Raw genomic sequence first — 6,657 nt, forward strand, 5'->3', positions numbered from 1 at the left:
TTGAATATTTTCTATGGTCACATTTTCTAGGTTATATTCATTTTTCCTGTGAAAGTGGTATTGTCTCTCATTTCCATTGGAGCCTCTTCTAAGTAGACTACAGGGAATTATTAGCAGTCATACATTGTCCAAGCTCCAGGACAGAATCGATGTGGACAGAATTTTTTTTTTTCCGCCACGCCATGCGGCTTGTGGGATCTTAGTTCCCCGACCAGGGATTGAGCCCGGGCCCTCAGCAGTGAAAGCGCAGAATCCTAACCACTGGACCACCAGGGAATTCCCCGAGATTATCTGTTTTTTGTTTTTTTGGCCACGCTGCATGGCTTGCAGGTTTACTGAATATTTTTTATTTCTTTGAGTTTTTTGTTTTTGAAGCCTGGCAGGAATCTTATTAGCATTAAAAATTACATTATACTGGTTCTACACCCTAATATATTTAAATGTTTCCTCTCTAAACTGGGCCTCAATCTTTGTTTCCAGATTTAGAGATTCCACTGTTTCTGACATAGCACATACTCTTCTTAGCTCTTATCTATTGATTGTGTTGTAGCTATATATATACACATATATTGGTTTTATTGTTTTAAGCACCTTTTTCTACTTACTGTAAAATTAATGATTTATAGATCATTCTATAGCAGATTCTTCTACAAGGTTCAATTCCTTTAGAACAGATGGTGTTGAAGCCATTACTAACATGTTCTGTGTGTAAACGATTCTCACTCTTTTTGCTCCCTCAGCACATATCCTGTTTAGGGTGGATGCTCTGCGAGGCCTGGGGAAGTTAAAAAGCTGAACAAGAACAGGCACAGGAATCAAACAAGTGCATGGATAAGCAGGAGTCACTGGCGGGCACAGAGCCAGTTGTAACTCGTGGGACTGAAGGAACCATGTGTGCCATAAATATGTTCAGTATATCCATGTTTCCTTATGAATATAATGAATATTTTTTCACAATCTGGGTTTTTAGGTAGTTTTCAGTCTTCATAAAATATAAAGCATCATTATAATGCCTTCAAAAGCATTAACGTTAGCAGTGCCTGCTGACCTTGCTGAACTTCAGCCGTGAAGCCACATGGAATTTTATTTTAGGGAGTTTGACATTGTCATGTCTTCATTTTAGAGGGTTATTTTCTTTCTGACTTAATGTTATGATCACTCAGAAGTTCTAAAAGGTAGAAAAAAAAATCTACCTTGAAGGATATAGGCATGTGATTTTTTAAGTTAATTTTTTATTGACTTTATACATAAGTATTTCATTTTTGGGGTGCTAATATAAATGGTATTAATGATGGTATTATTATTTATTCATTCTCATTTGGCTTCTAATTTTTTTCTTTTAAAAATGGTGTTTCGGGCTTCCCTGGTGGCGCAGTGGTTGAGAATCTGCCTGCCAATGCAGGGGACACGGGTTCGAGCCCTGGTCTGGGAAGATCCCACATGCTGCGGAGCAACTGGGCCCGTGAGCCACAACTACTGAGCCTGCGCGTCTGGAGCCTGTGCTCCGCAACAAGAGAGGCCGCGATAGTGAGAGGCCCGCCCACCACGATGAAGAGTGGCCCCCGCTTGCCGCAACTAGAGAAAGCCCTCGCACAGAAACGACGACCCAACACAGCAAAAAAAATTAATTAATTAATTAATCAATCAATTAATTAATTAATTAATTTTTAAAAATGGTGTTTCTTGGACTTCCCTGGCAGTCCAGTGGTTAAGACTCCGTGCTTCCAATGCAGGGGGCACGGGTTCACTCCCTGGTCGGGGAACTAAGATCCCACATGCCGTGTGGCGAGGCCAAAAAGTAAATAAATAAATAAAAATAGTGTTTCTATAAACATCTTGACACATAACTTCTGTTGCACACATTCAAGATGATCTCTGGCTAGAAAGCTAGAAGAACTATTTCAGCCTTACAGTGATGATGATGGGAAAGCCTTGTTTTATGTTGTGACACTGTCCTTGTAGTGCTTTGGCACTCTTTTTCTCATTTTGGTTATTAGCTGACCTAAAAGACTTCCCTTTTGCTCATTTTTTCCCCCCTAAACACCCAATCCTCCATTTCTATGCAGAACCATTTATGGTAGAGAACATTGCCGTGTTGAGAGTTCCCCATGTGTGAGATTAACCAAGCCGTGTGGCACTGTCATTCATGCTGCTGACTTGTCACTCCTGAGACAAACTGAACATCCTGGCTTACAGTTACCATACACATTCTTGACGATACAAGCAGGGTTCTTTGGGCACCTATGCAGAGTTACTTTGGCCTCTGCCAGCCTTTCAGGCCCAGGCACCACACAGGCCCTTCCTACATGATGTGAGCCAGGTCCTTCGCATCCAGTGCCATGTACACATCGATAACTCCTGGATCTGTATCTCTGGTCCTGACTCCTATATCTGCTAGCGCTCTGACATCTCCACTATATGCCCCAAAGATGCCTCAAACTCAGCACAACAAGAATAATCAAAAGATCTCTCCTAAACTCCCATCATTAAACGAAACAACAGCAACAGCCATCTGTCCCTCCTGCAGCATTCTCAGATAAGTGAATGGCACCACCATCCACCTGCCCGCTGCAGGAGCCATACCCCAGGGCACTGCGTCCTGCTACTTTGACCTGAAATCTCTGAGTCCATCCACTTTGCTCCCTCTCACCACCATCTATCTATCTTTCATCCCTACCACTGACTTCTGCCTGAAGTCACCCATCCACCTCACTTTTCTCTCCATCCTGCAGATCTTTTACAGACACACACCTGAAATGAAAATCTTCCACTGTCTTCAATGGTGTCCCTCTGCATTTAGGACCAAGACCCAAATCCTCCCCTGGCCTACCAGGCCCCATAGTGGCTAGCCCTCCAGGAGCCCTCCCTAAATGCACCAAGCTGCCTCCTTGCCCAGGAACATAAGTAACAATCAGACTGGAACAAAGATGTTCCTCACAGCATTAGTTAGAGTAGCAAAAACTGATAACCTATATGTCCAACACTAGGAGGCTGTTTGAGTTTGGGGTATTATACAGTGAATTAAAATGAAATGGAATGCTTAAAATTTTCTGAAAATTCTGGAGAAAGGTTCATGCTGTGTTAAAAAGTTGTTCAAAAGCAATAGCTACGTAACTTCATTTTTAAGGAAACATAATATCTGTGGGTATTTCTCAAAGTTGGGATAATGGGTATTTCTCATTTTGGGTGCTTTTCTATATTTTCCACAGAGAACATTTATAACCTTTGAAATGAGGGAAAACGTTATGAAAAAAACAAACAAAGAAAAAGGCAAATACTAGATAATTAACAAAACTACAAGATAAACCGAAACTAAATAACCCAGCCTCTATTCCTTAAGGAGGTATTTCCTACCCTCTGGCAGGAAAAATTAAGGACCCATTTCCAAATATGGGTGTGGAAGGTTTCTGGTCAGGACACAGTCCTACGGTGGTTTCTGGGCCCCCTCCCCATGACCTCGGTCTCTGAACAACTTGGATGGGTATTACGCTGAGTGAAAAAGCCAGTCTCAAAAGGTCACATGCTATATGGTTCCACATATATAACATTTTTGAAAGGAGAAAATGAGGAAGAACAGATTCATGGTTGCCAGGAGACAGGTATGACTCAAGGGGCAGCAGGAGGGAGGTGTCTGGTGATGCAGCAGGTCAGTATCTTCATGTGGTGACAGGAACCTACTTGCGTGGTAAAATGGCAAGAACTACACACACACAAATGTGTCTAAAATCTACGACATCTGCATGAGGTCTGTGATTGCACCAAAAACAGTGTCCTGATTTTGATATTGTACTATAGTTATGTAAGATGTCACCACTGGGGGAAGCTGAGTGAAGGGCACGGGGGACAGTTTTTGCAATTATTTTGTGGGTCTACGATTATATCAAAGTAAAACATAATAGTAATCTAGTGTAGGGGAGGTTTCTTAAGACCCAAGGAACACTAACCATAAGGAAAGGATTGATAAATCTGACTACATTTAAAAAGCTTCAAAAGACACCTGAGAGGGAGGCATGCCCACAGAATGGGCAAGGATGTTTGCAACACAGATAGCAACAAAATGATCAGAACATTAAAAAAAAAAAAACCCTCCTATGAATAATTAAAAAAGAAAAAAAACAGCACCTAATGAAAAATAGGTAAACACTCAAACAGGCACTTCACCAGACAGGAAATCTAAATGGCTATGATAAACATGGAAAAGCACTCAGCTGAATTATAGATCAGGAAATGCGAATTAAAACTACTAGATACAAACCCACTGGATTGGCAACATTAAAACTGCTTATTACACCACTGTTGATGAAGATGTAGAACAAGGGGAAATCTCATCTTCTGCTGGTACAACCCTTTGGAAGACAGCATGGAAACAGTGTTACAGTTTGGAGATGCACATCTCTATGACCCAGGAGTCCCACGCCTAGGTAGGTATACATATACCCTACAGAAACATACAATACATGTACCAGAAGATATATTTTTCAAAGCAGTTTTTTTCATAAGAGCCAAAAACTAAACTCAAACGTCCATCCATAAAATACTAGATAGATAAATCATGGTGTATACGTTCAGTGAAGACTGAACAACATGGGGAATGTACTAAATAGAGCTACACACGCACGTTGACCTAGATGAATCTCAATGTGACGGAAGAAAAGCATACATCAGTGGCTCCGGTTACAAGTTTGAAAACAGGCAAAAGAAAGCTCTTACTTAAAAAGGGGTACACACAGGTGTTCAACCAAAAGCAAGGAAGCAATTAGCACTAAAGTCTGGGGAAGGAAGGACCCATGGTGCCTTCTAATGCAAAGGCAATGCTCTGTTTCTTGACCTGGTGGCGGAGACACAGGGGGCCACTTTATAATTCTGCATGGATGCGTTAGACACGTTTCTGTACGTAAGAGTCCAGGTTGGGGGGAGGTGGGGTGAACAGAATGGAGGGGGAAGGGCAGAGGCTGTGGCCCAGGCTGGCCTGGGTTCCTGTCCTGATGCCCCACCACTTAGGGGCCAGGTGACCCCTCTTTGGGCCAGTTCTTCATCCATGAAAAGTGGAGAATGGGGATGTGAGGATGGGTAAGATAGATACCGAAACCACCAAGCTCAAATGGACCTATTTTTCCTGTCAAGAGGATCCCCGCCTCCTCCCCTGCCCAGTAAACAACCTGCCAGTGGTGGAAGCACCCTCATCTCTGCTGCTGGACTCCGGCAGGATTTCCACCTTGCTTGAATAGGAAGAAGCAGGCCGGATAGGCTGCGCTCCTCCACTGAGCCAGCTTCCTCCCTCCCTCCCTGAGTGCGGGGAGTCCCATCCAGTCCCCTGGAGCGAGCCCCCCTGGCTTCCAGCAGCAGGCACAGGGCTGCTCCTTCCAGAAGGGCCGACCTGGGTGCCTCTATGTGCCCTGTAGGATCTGTGAGGCCCTGAACTGTTGAAACAGCTGAATTGGGCAACATCCTCCACTCATAGATCCGAGTCTGACTTTGAGTAGTGGTTACCAAATGTCTCAATTTGAAACAGACAGAAAAGACAAGAAATACTGTGGCAAACACAGAATTGGAAGACAAAACAAAAACTCAGTGTTCAACATTCCTTTAAACTCCCCCGGCACCCAGGGTGGGCAGAAGACCACACAGAGACCAGCATCCCGGCCTTCCTCTCTGATGCTCCCAGGCAAGAGGATTGCCTCTGAGTCTGCCCCACACCTCCCTCCCACCTTACCTCTATCCAGGTTGTGGCCATTCCTCACCCTCTTCTGCTTCCAGAAGGTCTGGTGTCTGCCACATTCCTGCAGCCCTCATCCTGGAGGGTCCACTGTGCCAGGAAGTGCCCCATGGTTGACCACAGGCCCCGTGCTCTGACTTGCTCCACCACCACTAACTGGGCCTCAGTTTCCTCATCTGCAAAATGGGGGGTTGTTTCAGTTGCTACCGTAGAAAATTGCACTTAGCCCAGTGACTGCACACAATGAGTGCCAGTATGAACTCAGCCTCTCTGGTCTGAGAGGAACGGGGTGGGGTAAGGTGGAGAAGTATTGAAAGAGGGAGAGGTCCTGAGAGGGGAGGGCTGGGAGAGGGAAGCAGATAGCAAGGTGTGGGGCGAGGGGGGCTAAGAGCCACTCTTAGGCCATCGTGTGGGTGGGGATGTGTGTGCAAATTGTAAGACCAGACTTCCTGTCCGTAATGTGTCCTGGGCTCCTGAGGAAAGTAGGACCTGGGAGAAAGACGGAGCTTACAGGACTAAGGCAAGAGAAGAGGCCAAGGCTGGGTGAGAGGTAATTACCTGGGGATCTGAAAGGGAAAGGAGGTGGAGAGAAGGCTGAGGGCAGGGGCAGGACACAGAGGGTGGTGCTACAAGGGCTGGAGAGGAAGGGAGAGGAGTGAGGGGCCTGAGAGGGAAGAGAGGGGAAGGTGTTGGGAAGGGGTGAGGGGTGAAAAGGGATTTGGGGGAGAAGATGCACTGGGGCGAGAAATGGGCTGGGAAGTTTGGGGAGTGTGGTCAGGGAAGCTGTGCTTGTGAACAAGGACCTGGGTGTGGGGGAGGGAGGATGGTATGTTTGGGGGGGCAGGATGAAGCAGGGCTTCACTGTGCCTTTCCTTGTCCCCAGAGGCCCCTCCCCGGGGACCTACTCTGTGGTGAGCTGCCACATGCCCCCGTAAAGCTAT

Source organism: Eubalaena glacialis, chromosome 15 (genome assembly GCF_028564815.1).
Source record: "Eubalaena glacialis isolate mEubGla1 chromosome 15, mEubGla1.1.hap2.+ XY, whole genome shotgun sequence".
Lineage (NCBI taxonomy): Eukaryota > Metazoa > Chordata > Mammalia > Artiodactyla > Balaenidae > Eubalaena > Eubalaena glacialis.